Genomic DNA, 18,178 nt, shown 5'->3' on the forward strand with positions numbered 1-18,178 from the left:
GTGTGTGTGTGTAGAATTTCATGGCGCAGCAATAGAATAACCAGCTGTCACAGAAGTATGGGCAGAGTTTATGCTTGGGAAACACTTTTCCTACAATTACTGTCAGAGCCAGTACAAATTTTGGACCATGTCTACTGGGCTATAAAGTTGTCACATTGGATATGTCACTATGGGAAGCCCATAGAAGTGGGGAAGACACCATGGAGCACATAGAAGTGGGGAAGAAAATGGGAAACTGGGTTTCTAGGCTGCAGCTGGTGTGTGGAGGAATCCCTGAAGCCCACGCAGATTTTGGAGGGCCCTTGGGCAAGACACCCTCGATGGGTCCCCTTCCTCAGTGACTCTGCCTTCTCGCCACTATGGTCCCCATCTGCCCAATGCTCCTCATCCTCTTTCTCACCGTTGCTCCCACTTGCTTGTGTCTCAAGCTTGGGCCCTGTTCCACCCCGGACCCACACTAAACAGATCCGAAGGTACCAATATGACTCATATGCACTTCTGTGAAAGAAGGATAATTTATTGATGGAAAATGGGGGCAGATCATAAAAGCAACAAAAAGCTTACACACACCCCCCTGAGCTTTTTGTTATAGCTGCTCTGGTTCCCTTGGAGGAACGGGCACCGTCCCAAGGAGCTGGTTATCTGAGCAGGTGGTGCACCTTCTCCCTCAGGTGAGAACAGGTAACAGCGCAATCTGCCCAGGATTTTGTAGGGCTTGTCTCACCTAGTTTCAGACTGTCATAAGACCCCCACACACCTCCCTGCCTTCACCACGGTGGAGAAAGTGGGGGCTTTCTTTCTTGTCAGGAAAGATGGCTTCTCGCAGCAAAGGAAGGAGCATCTTTATCAGCAAGAAAAGTACAAACTCTGCTTAGCAGCGACTGTGCATGATCTAACTTTGCTAGTAGCAAAAAGCGCTAACCTTCACTGTCAGCGCTGTGAACCAATTCCAGTTGTAATAGTACCAAATTAATATATGTATGCTACTCAGCACTGCATATGACTCTCTGTAAGTTTGCACCTGACTCCTTGCCATTCTTCCGAAGCCAAATCCAGTGCAGCTTGCTTGACAGAGAGCAAGTAGCCAGCAGCATCTGTTGCTCCTGCTCAGGATACAAATCCTGGGTGCGTGTGTGTGTCTGTGGGGCTGGTGTCAAGGGTAGGCATGGCTGGGCACCTGCCAAGGGCCCACACCCCAGCAGGCATTCACAGCCTCCCCACCGGTGTTGTTCCTCCTCTTCACCACTGCAACCTGCTTGTCCACCTGACCCTCATTCTGACCCTTGCAACGGTGGTGGTGAGAAGGAGGAGCAGGAGATGCCATGGCCTGCTTGCTCCCTGGTTGTCCGGCTGGCAAGCAGGCAAGCAAGCGGTAGCCTTGTCTTTTGCCAAAGGCAGAGAGGTTCTTTCTCGGATTCAGAGCAATGACTGCACAAGGGAGTAAGTGTTGAAAAGCTTTGTTAACTATAGCAGGCAGAGTATTGCCGTTAAGCGTATGATGTGTAAAGCAAACCTAAGCGAACTATCTTACTCCTCCATACTGCTGTCGGGAGCCCCAGATAACGACAGCGGAGCGACTCCAGTCGACCGATGCGCAGTGCCTCTGCGGTCCCGGTCTGCACCGAAGCTCCAACCGAGCGCCGCTCTGGAGGGACTTCTATACCCAAATCCCCCCATGCCCGTGTGCTGGCTTTCACAGGTCTCTAATCACGCATGGTCTGATGTTTAGGCACTTTTTCATCTTACCCTAAAGATAAGCTAAATATGCAGGTGGACCACAGCCAAAGAGGTCCTTCCTGCCTTCCAAGGCCGTACCATCCTAACTTGTTCTTCAAACAAGGAATCAGGCCAAGAAGCCAGAAGGCTCACAAAGAGGCCTAAGGGACCTGTTTCTGAAGGTCTCACAGGTGTTTCAGGCATAAAAGAAGCAGCTGTAGCATGTCGCACGATCTCGATATGCAAAGGTCTTCTGGGGAATTTACACAATGATGAGAAAGAGGATGAGCTAAATTAACTGGTGACAATGGCAGGGAGAAGATACCTGCAATGGGCCCCCTCAGTGCGTCTCTCTTGACCAGGGGCCCTCAAAACCCTGAAGCCAGCGTTGTGTGCATATCTCTGGTGGGAGACTGGCCCCAGCAGGAAAGAGGTTGGCTAGTATTGTCAGTATTCCCCGTAGTAACCTATTGCTGCGAGAGCTGAACCATAAGGAAGCTGAGCGAAGGAAGATAGATGCTTTTGAACTGTGGTGTTGGAGGAAAATTCTGAGAGTGCCTTGGACTGCCAGAAGATCAAACCAGTCCATACTCCAGGAAATAAAGCCAGACTGCTCACTTGAGGGGATATTAAAGGCAAAACTGAAATACTTTGTCCACATCATGAGAAGACGGGACACCCTGGAGAAGATGCTGATGCTAGGGAAAGTGGAAGGCCAAAGGAAGACGGGCCGACCAAGGGCAAGGTGGATGGATGATATTCTGGAGGTGACGGCCTCGACCTTGGGGGAGCTGGGGGTGACGACGGCCGACAGGAAGCTCTGGCGTGGGCTGGTCCATGAAGTCACGAAGAGTCGGAAGCAACTGACCGAATCAACAACAACAACAGTATTGTCAGCCTGTGTGTTTCCTTCTGCACCTCGAATACAAAGACACCAATGCCTGTGTTGGGCTCTTTCCTCCAGAAGTAATATACCATGTGACAGCTGCTGGGGATTGTCCACTGGCCAGAAAAGGGGGTGTCAAGGACCACGCAGTGCTCCATGGGAATGGCATTCTTGCTGAGGTGTCGACGGTGCAGCGAAAGGCCCCCCCCCGACCTCTTGCCTATATTTCAGAGTTCCCCCAGATTCCAGTGCCTCCAATTCCCCCTTCAGTATGCTAAACGTAAATGCTACATTAACTGTGTACGTGTATTCATTAAAACTTCATTACACATTCTTTAATTCATGCAAAATGGCTGGAGTTTACAAAGCACTCTGATCGTTATTAATAAGTAAATTTGGAATAGTCCATTAATTAATGCCAGCTGGTTCTGAAAGGAGCCAGTTAACAGAAAGAGAATACTAAGATTTAGCTGAAGTGGGTTTCTTTTTAAAGTCTCGTCTTTTAACAAACACGCCAGAAATGTTAGAATTGGTAGCAGCTGGGATTTAATCTCTGATTTGCATTTCCTGTGTGGCTTGGAAACATAATCTTTAATGCATACATCTGAAAATGATAGACAGATAGTACTTAATATGTCTATAGTCACAGGTGATCCAAGAATTGTGGAAGAATATAACCTTCAGTGTTGGCCTTGTGCAAAGGACTCTGAAGATCATAGAGACAAAGCCAGTCCTTTCAGGTTAGACTACCGTAATGTGCTCTATGTGGGGCTGCCCTTGATGACTGCCTGGAAACTTTTGATTAGTTCAAAAGATCACCACCTGTCTTTTGACTGGGATAAAGCGGCAGGAACATATTACACCCATTTTATAAGAACTTCATTGGCTGCCAGTGTGTTTCTGGACACAAGTCAAGGTGCTGGCTGTGTGTGTATACGTGTATTTTTTTTTTTAAGCTCATGTAAGTTCTCAGGATCCAGAGTAGATGAATAAGCGGGTTGCAGTGATGAAGAGGAGGACCAAGTCCAGGGAACTCTTGTCAATGGGCCCCTGCTGGGATGTGGGCCTTTGGCAGGAGCCTGACCATGCCTACCTTTGATGCTGGCCCTGATGGAACGTGCACAGCCATCAGTACAATTATGTATTGCACAACCCCTTAGCTATCACAGCAATCTAAATTGGCCAAGCACTAGTTAACTGCAGCAAAGCCTCCACCCCCCTTTACAATCTTCTTAGCTGCTTGCTCAACTTTTTTTTTGCAAAGATATGGATCTTCCTAATAATGATTTCAGGATCTCCTGGGAATGACCTGAGCGGCTTTTTCTATTTTTTAAGAGAACAAGGTTTAACCTCTGGAAAAAAGACAATTCTACTTGCCTCCCCCTCCCTCCACCCTTTCTCAGCAGGGATATTTTTTTAAAGTACAAAACTTAGAACAGTATAGAAATGCGGAATTATTACATTTTCTTTTTTATTATTTTTTAAAGCAAAATTGTATGCAAATGTATACAGGGCTGGAATCGTGCTCTGGAACAATATGGTGGCCACTGAGAATTGGAGAGCGTGTTGATTTTTATTTTTTTTTGCCTCCCTGGGACTTGGGGGCCTCGTTTAGATTCCAATCATGAGATAATCAACAGCAGTCAGAACTTCTCGCCTGACATGATCTGTGTGCAGATGGAAGGAATCGCCTGTGCAAAGCAGTCCTCGGCAATTCCATTAGCCAGCCAAAGGTGAGCCTCTGGAATATTATTTTCAGCCATCCACATATGAATGCAGTTAAGCAACAGCTGGCTGTGCAGTTAGTCATCATTACTCCTGATGTTCAGAAAAGGTCTCCCCCCCCTTGCCATGCACACACCTGGAACATCAGCCAGCTGGAGAGGCATTTCAAAGAACTAAAAGTTCAGCCATTAGAGCTGGTATTAACTTAATTCCCCAGTTTTCCTTTGTATATGTAGCATATTCGTGCTTCGTTTCAGGTTTTAACTGAATCTGGCTGGGGAGTTACTACATCTTCTTTTTTAAAATCCTGTTTTGCAGGCTTCTCACTCGCAAAGCTTTGAGAGCGTTTTCACAGTTTAGCGAGTGGTTGGACTACAGCTGGGGTGCAGAATCTCAGGAATCGGGGCCAAATCTGGCTGGCCTGGGGTCCCCAGGTAGCAACAGCCCTTTCCCCCCACCTCAACCACTGATCGTTTGGAGGTTTCTGGCTTTTGTGCAGGCCCCCCCCCCACTTCTAAAAGGTTGAAATACCTCTCCTAAGTTACCATCAGGAAGAGCATTAAGCTAAACTATGCTGGATTTTTGGCCCTGCACCGGAGAGCTTCTCTGAAATGGAATTAGGGCCTCGACATGAGAAAGGCTGCCCGTTCCTGCCGCTAGTGCTGGCCGATAGCTTATGGCTATCAGAGAAGCCTTCCCCAACCTGGCACCCTCCAGCTGTTTTGGACTACAACTCCCAGCATTCCTGACCATCGGCCATGCTAGGTGGGGGTGATGGGAATCCAAGTCCAAAATATTTGGCGGGCACCAGGTTGGGGACCACCTGGCATGCAGCAAAGATGAAAATCACAAGCTGAATAAGCCACAATGAAATGCATTTTAATAAAGCAGCAGCACACTTTTATAAAACCGTCCATATAGCATAAAAAAACAGCAGTGGACAAAACCAATACAACTTCTGATGTCAACTGAAAGTCCACATGAATAGGCAGGCTTAACCTGGCACCTCAGGGCCAAAGGAGGATTGCAATGTGCAATTGTGTATCTCTTCCCCCCCCCCCTCGCAACTATGTTCCTTAAAAAATTGCCACAGGCTGGTGGCGGGGTGGTTGGGGCCAGTCAAGATTGGGACTCGTGTGTGTGTGTGTGTGTGTGTGTGTGTGTGTGTGTGTGAAGGTTTGAGGCCTACAGAGGCAAAGGGGGGAAAAGGATGGGCTTAAAGGCCTTGATTTTTGTTGTTGGAAGGGGGAGCATTTCCCCCGTTAAGTTTCATTTTCATTTCCCCAGTTAAGTTTCATTTCTTCAGGTTTGAAACAGTACTTCCAGTTTTGGGGGACGAGGGCAGTAAGAGCAGAGGCAGTAGGAGCAGAGGCAGAAAACCAGCGCAGGAAGCAGCAGCCTGGAGGAGTCTTTAAGTGAAACTAGGGTAAAGGAACGTGCATGTTACGACTTTTATTTTCTTTTAAGGCCTTTTGTATCACTCAGCTCTATTGTGTAAATACCTTTAGTTGTGACGGCTTGCTTTAAACTTACCAGTAAACTGTTGTGTTAAACCCCAGGTGTCTGGAGTATCACCCGCCTACAGCCTAAACCCCATGTTATTGGGAAGGGGAAGTTTAAAAGAAGGAAGGTGGGACCCTTAAGTAGGCCAGAGATCCTTAAGGAGCTGTTCAAGGGGTCCAGCTCATAAGGGGAACACTGACAATATGTTTGTGGGATGGGGACAGTACTTGTGCCAGGGTTTTTAGGACCCTTGGGAAGGCACTGTCCATGGACCCCCTCCCTCGGTAAGTCGACGTACTAACTGCCATGGTCACCAGCTGCTCTTGCTCCTTGTCCTCTCTCTCATCATTGCTACCACTTGCTTGCTTGACAAGCAGAGACCAAGTAGGCAGTGGCATCTCCTCTTCTTCTTCCTCACCACTATTTGACTGGGCCAGAGAGAGAGGCAGACTTAAGAGGCAGTTAAACTATGGAATTTGCTACCACAAGACATAGCGAATTCCAAAGGTAGGGTGCCACCACAGGGAAGGTCCTCTCTCCAGTAGACCTAACTTCAAAGGTGGTGGTGATGGTGAATATGAAGAGCCCCATTCAGGCCTGTCAGAGGCTCCCCAACAATTATTGAGTGGCTCAAGGTCACCCCAACTGTTCTCTGATCCTGTCATAAGTAAGGCTGTAGGTTCTGCTGCTCTCTGGCCTTCCTTATGAAGCCGGCACGCAGGTATGAAGGTATAAAGCCAACACACAGGTCTTTTCCTTGTGTCTAGCAAGATATACTTTGATATCTGACATTTCATGAATTAATGGGAGACTGCAGCGAGCCCGAAGAGAGCTTCTTATACGAGATTAATCCATCTATGCAAACATACAGAGAGTCTTTAAGTGACCCGGCTGTTTGAGATCTCCAAATCTATTTCATGCTCTGTTTGCTTCAGAGGTTTTGCCTCCACACTGGAACGGTTTCACTGCCCTGTTGGGGTGCAGCCAGGGTATAGGAACGGGGGCAGGCTGCACACAAATGTTAAATACATCTGGGAGGTGGGGGAAAGAATTATTATCTTGTGCTGGGATTGTTAGAAAGTAGCTCGAAGAGACGGCAATGTGTTAGATTGCTACCCTTCGTCTTCGGTAAATGTGTCGGTAAAGGCATTATTAAACTCCACTGGCGAGAACTGCATTGGAAGTGTGTGGATCGCGGCGAGGGGGAGGGGAGAGTGTTTAATAGTCCTCGTTTGTAGATATCCAGCTTTCTGGGAGGACAAGTATGCAGAGAGAAAGTGTAAAATAATTTTTTCCCATAATGCAAAAAGCAAGCAACAGGAATACTCGTGCCTTTGTTATCCCTGTGCCTTTATTATTTGGCATGCTCCATTCCAAGAAAAAAAGGATGTTAACCTTTTTGATGGGGGAACCATCTGCTCAGCATCAGTAGTGTTGATACGCAGAGTTGTAGTTGATTTAGGGTGCAATCCTATGCATGTTTAGACAGAAAAAAGTCCTGCAACTCCCAGCATCCCCCAGCCAGCCATGGGGGGTTTCTATGCCGATTGAAAGCCTATCTACGTACCCAGGCATTTGCTTATTTTAAAACCTAGCTTGGTAGCTTTCGTCTTTGTATTTTATCTCATTTGAATATGGTTTTGTACACTGTCCTGTGATTTGATAATATAGGGCGGTATATAATTATTTAATAAAGGAAGCTAATTTGCATAGAAATATTCCTTTTCCTGATACAGGTGAACAAGAGAGGACTTTTAGACCACCAATATTGGATATATCATTTTTGAGGGATGCGTTATTTTAAGCAACAAGTCATGCAAAGAAAATCTTAGGATGCAATCCTATGCATGTTTAGACAGTAAAAAGTCCTACAACTCCCAGCATTCCCCAGCCAGGCATGCTGGGAGTTGTAGGACTTTTCTCTGTCTAAACAGGCATAGGATTTCACCCTTAAGCAGTTAACTCATTGGCTCTCTCCACACGGAGCTTTTATCCTGCGATTGAGATTGCTCCTTCACGGATGTTTGCGGGCTCTTTACATGACGCTGTGACCCTCCAGGGCATCTCCTGCACGAAATGCCCTTTGTTCCATTCTTAAATAGATTGCAGATGATGATATCAAATTACCCCGTTGCTATCAAATTGCTATCAAATTACCCCGTTGTGTTCTGCTTGAGTTTCTGCCGTGAAAAGAGGAAAAGCGGCAAGAAGAGGAGTGAGATCAGTGAAAGATAATGGAAGACTCAGATACGGGGAGAAGGAGGGGGAAGGGGGTGGGGGGAAAGGAAGCATGTGCAAAAGGGAGCCATTGTGATCCTGCATTTAAAATGGAAGCAGAAAGCCCCGCTTTAAATGCAGGATTTTAGGCTGGTGTAGAGATGCCCATTGATTCCATTTACGCATGAGACAGAGCAATAGTTCTATGTGACCTTCCCCTCTTTCTGGAGCCCTATGCAGGCATTCAGGCTGCTCATGTGAGGGCTAAAAGGGGGGATGTGGCTGCGCCCACAAGCCCCGCCTCCTCATTCCCGTCTCTGCCTGCTCAGCCCCTGCCTCTCCGGTACAGAGTGGGGAGGTTTGCAGGGGCCTTCCATGCGCATTTGCTTGGGGTTCTCCATCATGCAGGTCCTTCTACTCATGTTCAAATGAATGCAAGTCTCATCCACCCCCTCCAGACCTTCCCCCTCGACATGGGAAGGCTAGGGATTGAGTGAGCAGGGATGGGGATGATGGGCATCGGGCCTGCATGCATGCCTATATTCCCTCCCCAGGTTCAGCCTGTCTGTCAGCAGGTGCAACTCCCGCCTGGGGCTTCTATCTCCTAGAAGGGCAGAGGCGGCTGGGTTGTATGGGCAGCAAGGATGGCACCCCCTGCTCTCTCCCTCACCCAGGGCCAGCTCCAGGTTTTTGAGGGCTCTTGGGTGAGACACCCCCAGTGGGCCCCCTCCCTCAGTCAGACTACCTTCTCACTGTCATTGTCACCAGCTCTTCATCCTCTTTCTCTTCATTGCTAATGCTTGCTTGCTTAGAACATAAGAACACAAGAAGAGCCCTGCTGGATGAGGCCATGGGTCCATCTAGTCCAGCATTCTGTTCACACAGTGGCTGATGAGCTGCCCATGGGAAATCCACAAGCAGGGCATGAGTGCAACGGCACCCTCCTGCCCATGTTCCCCAGCAACTGGTGTACATAGGCACACTGCCTCTCATACTGGAGGTAGCACACAGCCATCAGGTCCAGGAGCCACGGATAGCCTTCTCCTCCAGGGATTTGTCCTACCCCCTTTGAAAGCCGTCCCAATTGGTGGCCATCACCACATCCCGTGGGAGCGAACTCCGTAGTTTAACTCTGCGCTGTGCGAAGAAGTCCTGCCTTTGATCTGTCCCGGATCTGGCACCAATGAGCATCATGAGAGGACCCCAGGTTCTAGTATTTTGAGGTAAGGAGAAAAATGTCTCCCTATCCAATTTCCTCACACCAGGCACAATCTGCTTGACAGGCAGAGAGCCAGTTAGCAAACAGGAGCAGTAACATCTGTGTTCCTCCTCCTTACAGCCCCCATTGTCTCAGCCAGACTGAGAGGCAGGTGAAGAATCGGGTTGCAAGCATGAAGAGGAGGAGCGAATCCTGTCCGCTCCTGTCAGTGGGCCCCTGCTGGGGGGTGGGCCCTTGGCAGGTGCCCAACCATGCTTACTTTTGGCGCCGGCCCTGCCCTGCCCCGTCCAATAGTCTGCTTGCAAGGGGAGGCCTCTTAGAAGTTGGTGCTGATTACCTGCAGCGTCTATATGTACTTTTGCTAATCTTTTTTTTTTAAAAAAACCTGCTAACTGGTTCATCAGAGCTGCCATTTTAGCCAATCAAATCATTCTAAATTTGATTGATTGACTAAGACTCCTGTCCTATCCACACTTACCTGGCAGCAAGCGCCGTTGAATTCGGTGGGGTTGACTTCTGAGCAGAGAGGCATAGGGCTGCGCTGTAAACGTTTATTTAATGTGGATTTTAAGGATATTCAACTTTGGGAGCCCGTCTTGGCTGCGGAAAGAGGGCATAAGGATGGATGGATGGACGGACGGATGGATGGATAGATAGATAGAAGTTGCCGTTTTCCCACTTTGAAGGGAACGTTTTGTGAACCGCCCAGAGAGCTTTGGCTATTGGGCGGTATAGAAATGAAATAAAAATAAATAAAAATAAATAAACGTTTGTTCGCATACAGCTTGGTGCAGATTCAATCGATTTAATCGAGCAATGTAATTGAAGGTGTTTTTACGGAATAGAATTTTTCATCATTAGGGCAGTAGCCACAATGTGAACTCATTCAGTTCAGTGAGATTTCCCTTGGCACCCCTACTGAAGCATTTCTCAGCCACGGGGCCTGTCCAAAGACATTTTGATACCTGAGGCAAAAGAAAAGATGGCGACCTCCCGTTTCACATTCGGAAGCCCGCTGGGGCGGCAGTTGAGTCCATCTGCAACACTAGCAACAGGACAGCATCTTCCACTGCACCCTGAGGGCCGGATTAGGGGGCTCAGGGCAGGTGACCTGGCCTGCACAGCTTTCTCCCTTAACACAGTGGTCCCCAGCGCAGGTGCCAGTGTGCCCACAGGCACCTCCAAGGCACCCACGGCTTTCCACTCCTTGCCCCCTTCCATTTTTTAAATTTTATTTTAAAAAACATGAAAAATGTCAGGATGTCAGGTTCTCCTTCCTGTTCCAGAATCTGTTGCAGATCAGCAGTTGGGAAGGCAGGAAGAGAAGGAAAGAGTTGCTTCCTGGCTTTGCCCGTTCTTCTTCTCTCCACACAGACCTTTCCCCTTTACTCTCTCTTTCCACTGCCAGCCTCTCGCCTCACTGTTTCTCTCCCCTCTACCACTTTGCCTTGCTGTTCTCCCTCACTCTCAGTCTCTTGCCTTGCTGTTTCCCCCCAACCTCTTTACCTTGCTGTTTCTCCCCCTCCTAGCCTTTCTAGCTCTCTCCCTTTCACCACTTTATCTTGTTGTTTCTCTCCACTCCCAGTCTGTAGCCTCGCTATTTCACTCTCTCCCCACCTCTTCACCTTGCTGTTTCTCCCCCCAGCCTTGCTCTTTCTCTCGTTATTTCCCCCTCCCTCCCTGTCCCTAGCCTTGCTCTTTCTCTCCCTCTTGCTCCCTTTGTCTTGCTATTTCTCAGAAATAATTCTCATTGACTTCCATAACCTTTTAAGATTGCATAGGATTGCAACCTTAAATAGGTTTTTCATTGTGCTTCTGTGGGGTCAAATATATGGACTGGCTTTGGAATTTCCCTGCTTCTACTCCATTTCTTGGGTGAATTACTTGTCTTTTCTGTAGCCCCCATGGCAGCCATTATGTGACTAGCCGCTTCCTCTGTAGGGGCCATTTTGTGGTTGTGCCCACAGCACTTTCTCAAATTCTCAAATGTGCTCACAGGTCCAAAGAGATTGGGGACCCCTGCTTTAACTCCCATCCCAAGCATGCACTACCTGAGGCAGACACCTCACTCTGCCTAACGATAGAGCCGGGCGTGCAGTTAGCCAGGTATGTTGTCAAGTCAACAGCTGTCCTAAACCCAGAAATAAATAAAATGGTATCCTTGCTTCTACCTTTAGCAAATCTTAAGATGACAGATTGATTTTAAAGCAGTGGAAGAGGTGGGGAGTGTGTGTGTGTGGGGGAGAAACAAATCAAATTCCACAGTCTGCTAGATGATGACAATGTATTGATTGCCACATACAGTTTCAAAATCTGTATTGATGGCTACTGTATTCCCAGCTCTGCCTGGCATAACCTGTGATTAGATTTAAGATGTGTGTGTGTGTGTAGACCAGTCATTTTCTGTGCTATCCCAGTATTAAAAGGCTTTGTTGCAAGAGTGGAGCTTTGGAGGGTTGTGGGCTCATTGAAATTTCCAGGGAGGGAGTTTAAGCTACTATTTATAAACCCTTAAGACAGCAGCTTCCACAATTGCCTGGTGACTTGGCCTCTTTAAGAAAAACTGTGGCCACGGAGAAAGGGGGAGAGAGTTTGAAAGGGAGATTAGCTTTGGACTCCCAACTTGGGTGCTGCCTTTGCTCCAGCTGTCCTGGCCAGAGCAGTCTCATAGTTGCACCCTTCAGCAAAGAGAAAAGATTTAGGAACGTTGGATGCTTTGTTCCACAGGGCATAAGGGAGTGAGTGAACTTACTTGCACTGTTCCTTTCCTCCTTACGGGGGCAAAAGCAAGTAAATATTTCTTTCTATTCAGGCCCTGCTGTGGGATTATTAAAGCAGAGAACTATGTGTCGTTCATTTGTTGGGAACTTGTGGCTTTACAAACTTGAGTTCTGACACCACGTCTGACACTATCATCAACATTTCAAGCCTTCCTCTGAGTGCCTCCTCTGACCCTCATGGGAAACTTAAACATCTCCCCATCCACACACTATACTCAGAGAGAGTAGGCAAGCCATCCTGGTTGACCGCTCAGTCTGTCTGCCCAAGCTAGGCTTTACCGAGGCCCCTGTTCCTGCACAGGGAGCCAGGTTTTCCCAACCCTAACCTGAGGCTCAACCCTCACCCTCACGTGAAACTGAAACATCTCCCCATCCACACGCTATACTCAGGGTAGGCAAGCCATCCTGGTTGACCACTCAGTCTGTCTGCCCAAGCTAGGCTGCACACTGAGGCCCCTGTCCCTGCACAGGGAGCCAGGTTTTCCCAACCCTAACCTGAGGCTTAACCCTCACGTGAAACTGAAACATCTCCCCATCCACATGGTGTACTCAGAGACAGCGAGCAAGCTGTCCTGGTTGGCCACTCAGTCTGTCTGCCTAACCCTAACCTGAGGCTTAACCCTAAGGCTCAGAAAGTAGCAATAAGGCAGAGGGCTTTCTCAGGGGTGACCCCTGATTATGGAACGATCTCCCCACTGAGGGGAGTGGGGACCCCTGGTGCCAACATTGTCCTCTTACTATGCCAGGATAAGAAAGCCCTCTATTCCCAAGCATTTGACGGCATATGATGGGGCATTTATGTCTGTTGTTTCTATCAGGTCCAGTACCTTACTGTAAGTGCTGTAGCTATGAAAATGGTTTTTAAATTTTGTATGATAACAATTTTGCATTATGCTTGTATTATCTTGAATTTGTGGTTTGTAATTATTGTGAACCACCCAAAGAGCTTCGGCTAATGACGATGACGACGATGACGACGATGATGATAATTTAAAATTTGACTTGTGACACTTTTCAGCATGTAAATCCTTTGCTGAGGGAACGGCACTGGCTGACTTATCTGCTACCAGGCCAGGTTTACGATTTTGCTTTTGGTGTATAAAGGCCTGAACAAGGTTTCCTCCATCAGCTTTACAGCTGGGGGCACAAATTGGAATAGAGCAGGGCTGGCGTCAAGGGTAGGCATGGTTGGGTACCTGCTGAGGGCCCACACCCCAGCAGGGGCCCACTGACAAGACCCCCCTACACTTGCTCCTCCTATTCATGCTTGCAACCTGCTTGTTGGCCTGCCTCTCGCTCTGACCCAAACAACATTGGTGGTGCGCAGAAGGAGCAGGAGATGCCACGGCCTGTTTGCTCCCTGGCTCTCTGCCTGTCAAGCAAGCAAGTGGTGGCAATGGTGAGACAGAGGACAAGGTGCAACAGCAGCTGGTGATGATGGGGGTGAGAAGGCAGATGCCCTGTGGAAGGAAGCCCATGGAGGGTGTCTTACCCAAGGGGCCTCAGAAGCCTGGAGCCGGCACTGAATAGCAGGCCCACCATCAAAATCTATTAGATTGGCAAGTTCTAGAGACAGGACTTTTTTGGTGGTGGGCCCATATTTGCGGAACTCTTTCCCCAGGGATATACATCTGGCCCGTTTCATTTTGTAGCATTTAAATGGGCTTTAAACTCCTTTTTCTTTCCATCGTCTTTTAACTAAGGTGCTGGGCTGGGAATTCCATTCCGCCTGTCAAGCAAGCAAGTGGTGGCAATGGTGAGACAGAGGAGGAGGAGCAGCAGCAGATGGTGATGATGGGGGTGAGAAGGCAGACGCCCTGCGGGAGGAAGCCCATGGAGGGTGTCTTCCCAAGGGCCCTGCAAAACCTGGAGCAGAGTAAATAATGAGCTTGAGCAGAGCTGTGGAGGGGGCATTGCCCAAGGCAAGGAGGCTGGGGGGAGTGCAGAGATTCAGACGGAGCGGCCTGGAAGTCTGCATTTGACCCACAGGATGAAGGTTCCCCACTCCCGGCTGATATGGACTGTCCCTGATTATATAGGGACATTAGTAGCACATGAGCACCTCAGAACACTCGTTTGCTCAGCTGCATTGCTTTTTGTTTCCTCATCCGAAGCTCTGAGGTCTGCCGAGCTCTGTAACACATAATTACTTCCATGTTGAAAGCGAGGAGTTTGCTCTTTGGCCATGGTTTGGATTCCGATGTGACAATTCCATTCGGCTGCCCGCTTGACCCTGTAAATTGAATGCCTGGGAGGCCGCTGCTTCTGTCTCTTAGCCCTCTATTCAATTTAGTTCTCTTGGCTTGGGCGGGTGGGGAGAAACACCGGAACAAAGCATCATTTACATCTGGCCAGGCGAGGGAGAAGAGCATCTTTAATTTTTCTTTTATTAGACATCACCTCCCTTCCCTCCTCCTCCTCCTCCTCCTCCTCCTTCCTTTTTATTTATTTATTTATTGCATTTATACCCCGCCTTTCTCCCTCTCGCAAGGAACTCAAGGCGGCTTACATTATCCTCCTCCTCACTGTTGTATCCTCACAACAACAACCCTGTGAGGTAGGCTGGGCTGAGAGTCTGTGACTGGCCCAAAGTCACCCAGTGAGCTTCCATGGCCAAGTGGGGACTAGAACCCGGATCTCCCGGCTCCCAGTCCGTCACTCTCACCACTACACTACACTGGCTCTCTTTTCCTTTTCCTCTTCCTCTTCTTCCTCTTCCTCTTCTTCTTCTTCTAACAATCCAAATTCTATCACATTATTGTACTTGAAAAAGAAAAGAAAAAAGTTTATGCCTCTCATTTCTGGCTCCTGAAGGTAAAGAAAATATAATATTTGCCACCGGAGTGATAGATTGGGTTGTCAAGGTTTTGTGAGCTGTTCCATCACTGTGGCGATGCTGTTTTATTGTCCCTGGGGATCAAAGGACTGGTTTATGGCACGCCTTTAGTTATACCCGAAGTGCTCAGATTTCTGGTAAGAGAGGTGTGCAAGCTCAAGAATGCTTGGTAGCCATTCTGTCCTGTCCCACCACCTTCCTGGTGGGACCAGTCTTGAACTGCGCAAGACCTCAGATCAGGGATGGAATCCTATCCGAACAAAAGGCCTGTTGGAACAAAAGAGTTTTTACTTGCCTGAGGAAACATACCAAGGAGGGTGCCACTCTCACCTCCCTGGGAAGGGAGTTCCAGAGCCTTGGGGCAGCCACCGAGAAGGCCCTCTACTGTGCTCTCCCCAGGAGAGCCTGTGATGGTGGTGGGACCACGAGAAGAGTCTCCCCTGAAGATCTCAGGGCATGAGCAGGCTAATAGGGGAGAATACCATATTTCAGATAACCTGGACCCAAGCTGTAGAGGGCTTTATAGGTCACGACCAGCACTTTGAATTGTGCCCGGAAACAGACTGGGAGCCAGGGGGTCTGTTTTAATACCCTGGCTGGCTTTGAGTACTGTGCACCTTGCTTGAGGTGGGTGGATGTGGGGCGCCATTCGCTGTTCTGCCTCAGGCAGCAAAATGTCTCTGGCCAGCCCTGACTCCTCCATCTGTCTCTTTAAATTCCTCCTTGAATCTCACCTCTCCTGTGAAGCCTTTGACATGGCTGGCTGGGGGATGCTGGAAGTTGTAGTTCAGCACATCTGGAAGGCACCAGGTTGGGGAATGCGGTAGTATTGGGCAGCATCTTTGGGCCCCATGAACATGTAGAACATAGGAAGCTGCTTTATACTGAGACCATTGGTTCGTCTAGCCCAATATAGCTCATCTAATCCATCTAGCCCGTCAGGCATTCCAGGATTTCAGGCAGGAGGTTTTCCTAGCCCTACCTGAAGATGCCAAGTATCAAACCTGGGACCTTCTGCATGCAAAGTGGGGGCTCTAGGACTTGAGTGGCAGGCACACTCAGACATTCATGCTGCAACAGGTTTCAGGTGACATGCCCAACGCTCCCCGAGAGATTTATGGCTAGCCTGAGTAGGGATTTGATTCCAGTTCAAATTCAAGTTGGAATAATTATCTAGTTTCCCTCCTTCCCCCCTTCTGGTCTCCCCCGCCCTCTCCCCCTCAAGTATTGTGTAATATTTTTGCATCTTAAATATTTTTGTGCCAGGTTCCTTTCCATGCAGCTAATTATAAACTTCATTATAATTCTTCATTATATTCTTCTATCCTTCAATTAGTTTAACAAGTTGCCAAGTGGAATACGAGCCTGGCAATTAGCTTGATCTAATGGCAATGAACCCCTGAAAGGGGCTTACCAAAAATATCCCTTTAGAGCTCTTTTTTGCAATATATAAAAAGAAATCCCGATCAGTGAAGAATAGCAAAAAATATAATATAAAATGCCCGGACTGCTTCCAGAATGGGTGGAATTTCCACCCTTCGCTTTTATTAACGTGCCATGTGAATCCTGAAGAGAAGAAGAAAATGATTACAGCACCCGATAAGGGTTTTTTCCCCCCTCTCCCTCCTTCTGCATAAAACACTGTGAATATTGCTGTTACTATTTTTGTTTTAAGAATGCTTGATGGTTGAGTGCAGAGAATGGCAGGGCCAGCCCAAGACACTTTGCTGGCTGAGGCAAAGAACAAGATGGCAACCCCCCCCCCCCCATATTCAAAAGCTACCTGGAGTGGCAGTTGAAGCTTTCTTCAGCAATGGCTATGGGGCAATGTCCTCCAGCACACCTGAAGGCAGCAGGCTAGTTTAGGGGGCTCGAGGCAGGCCGTGTGACATACAGCTCTCTCCTCCAACATCTTGTTGCCACCTCAAAGCGTCTGCCGCCTGAGGCATCTGCCTCACTCTGCCTAATGGTTGGGCCAGCCCTCTAGAATGGGTAAGATTATGAACACTTTGATCAGATCAAGTATTTGTGAGCTTCAATTGCATAATTGGCGCAAATGTTCGCCATAATCTGCACAATCTGTGCAAATTGCAACTGTAATTTGTGCAATTTCTGCAAACTGTAGGTGCAGTTTGCGCAAATTGCGATTGAAATGTGTACAAATGTCTCCCTCCCAAATCCCCCCTCCAATCTGCAAGCTGGTCCAATTTGAAGCAGATGGAGTCAGGCCAGCTCACAGGAAAACTGGGGGCTGAGCTGATGAAAGCTCGCGAGTTCCACCCCCCGGACGGACTCCTCTGACAGGCCTACAATATATATTGCTCCCTGTTGTAATGCCAAATATTTTGGGGTGGTCTGGTTTTGAATGGCCAATGAAGACCCATGAGCTTTACCAAAGACCTGCTCCTGGTGGAGATGAGAACTGCTAGAACTGCTTTGTTGAACTGCTAGAACTGCTTTGGATCAAGACAGGTGCCTGAATTTTGGGCCTCTCTTTGGGGCCTTGCCTAGGGGGCTGTCATGATGAGTGCCTGCACTTCAGAATTTCCCACAACACCGCTGATCTGGACTTAAGAGTCTTATAAGAACATAGGAAGCTGCCTTATATACCGAGTCAAACCATTCGTCCATCTAGCCCAGTATTGTTGCCACTGACTGGGTTCGCATGACACGAGGGTGGTTAATAAGCCAAGGTGGCTTGTTAACCACCCCACATGTGCTGGTCGTGTGCCACCCAATTTATCTAATTACTCTCGCTGGGTGCAGCTTGTTGTGACATCCGGACCCAGTGAGGGTGGGTGCCTGGAGTGGTTAACAAACCACCCAGAACCCATGGCCTGTTCTAGGGCTGCTGGATGGCTCGTTAACCAGGGAAACATGCCACCGTCACTGGGTTTGCACAACACAGCAGGCTGCGATAATGACGGTAATTATGTGGATCCCCCCGGCCTGTGACCAGCACGCACGGTGAGGGAAATAAGGCAACATGGCTTATTTCCCCCCTCTGTGATCATGCAACCCCGGTCTGTATATTGTGTTAGAGGTGTGAATACATCTCCTTCTCTTTAATCCCCCACCCCCTGTAACAGCTGTGGGGTCCCCCCATCTGGATCAGGACTGCAGCACAGGGTAGGGGTTAAACACATTCCCCCTGCAGTTTCCCCCCCAAAAGCATCTCCCCACCTTGAGCAATCGTGGTCAGTGCCAGCTCGAGGGTTTTGAGGATGGGCAGAGGCTAAGACACCCTCCATGGGCCCCCTCTGTCAGTGAGGCATGACCTATGGCCCCTCCTCCTC

The sequence above is a fragment of the Heloderma suspectum genome, chromosome 13, assembly GCF_057233095.1.
Source record: "Heloderma suspectum isolate Gila_16-S chromosome 13, 16-S_ref, whole genome shotgun sequence".
In the NCBI taxonomy this organism is placed as follows: domain Eukaryota; kingdom Metazoa; phylum Chordata; class Lepidosauria; order Squamata; family Helodermatidae; genus Heloderma; species Heloderma suspectum.